This window comes from Saccostrea echinata, unplaced genomic scaffold (assembly GCF_033153115.1).
Source record: "Saccostrea echinata isolate AGI-Se365-2 ecotype Australia unplaced genomic scaffold, CSIRO_AGI_Sech_v1 ptg000072l, whole genome shotgun sequence".
In the NCBI taxonomy this organism is placed as follows: Eukaryota; Metazoa; Mollusca; class Bivalvia; order Ostreida; family Ostreidae; genus Saccostrea; species Saccostrea echinata.
In genome coordinates this window covers 628217-629175 of record NW_026889821.1, presented here as the reverse complement: position 1 = coordinate 629175, position 959 = coordinate 628217, and positions in this window count along the sequence as shown.

Sequence of the window (959 nt, the reverse complement as noted above, 5' to 3'; positions counted from 1 at the left end):
TTTAGGCCCCTCTCGGCCCCTTATTTAAGGGGTCAGACCCTTTTCCTTGATATCACCTTAAAGCTCTCTTGATTTTGAACACTTTTTATTTAACAACTATTCAGAAATTCTTTTTCGTTTCTGAGATATTTACAAAAGAAGTATTTAGGGGCCGGCCCTTCAACTCCTTAATGGGAACGTTTAGCAAAAAATGAAAGGTTGCGCCCTGTTTAGAACATTATTTTGGACATCTTTTGTTCAATATTGCTTATCAAAATATTTCCCACTTTTGAGATATAAAGCGTCAAAGATGTAGCATTCTGGCCCCTTCTGGCCCCTAATTATGTAACATATTATGTGAATATCATAATATATAGTTGTAAATTGTTGAGATAAGCATTTTTGCTTCAGTAATGCATTACAAAATATTGATCGTTAAAGAGTTATTGATTATAGACTTACGGCCATTCTCAGCCCCTAATGTGATGAGTCAGCCCTTTTTCTTTGATATCATATAAAAGATCTTGTGATTCTACACAATTTCTGTTCAATATGTTTTAACAAAATACTCATAGTTAAAAAGTTATCGTAAGAAATCTCTCTAAAATTCACTCTTGATTCGCTTCCTAAATTTTGACCCCAACCGAGCTTCCATACTAGTCACTTCCAGAAGATTTGAAAACCCAGGTGATCAATGGCAACATGTCCTCTATCATCGCTGAAAATTTCAGCACTCTAGCTTTAATCGTTTTTGAGTTCCAGTGCAGACAAGGAGGTCCTCTGAATTTTGATTAAAGGGTGATAACTTCCGACCGGAAGTGAATTTCAAAAAAATGAGAAAAACTTATAAGGTTCAGACAAAGATACATCTTCCCTGAAATTTTCAAGTAAATCCATCAAGCCAACTCCGAGAAATCTTCTGCACAAAAATTGTAAAGAAAAAAAAAGAATAATAATAATAACTAGAGCAGAGCTTGTTG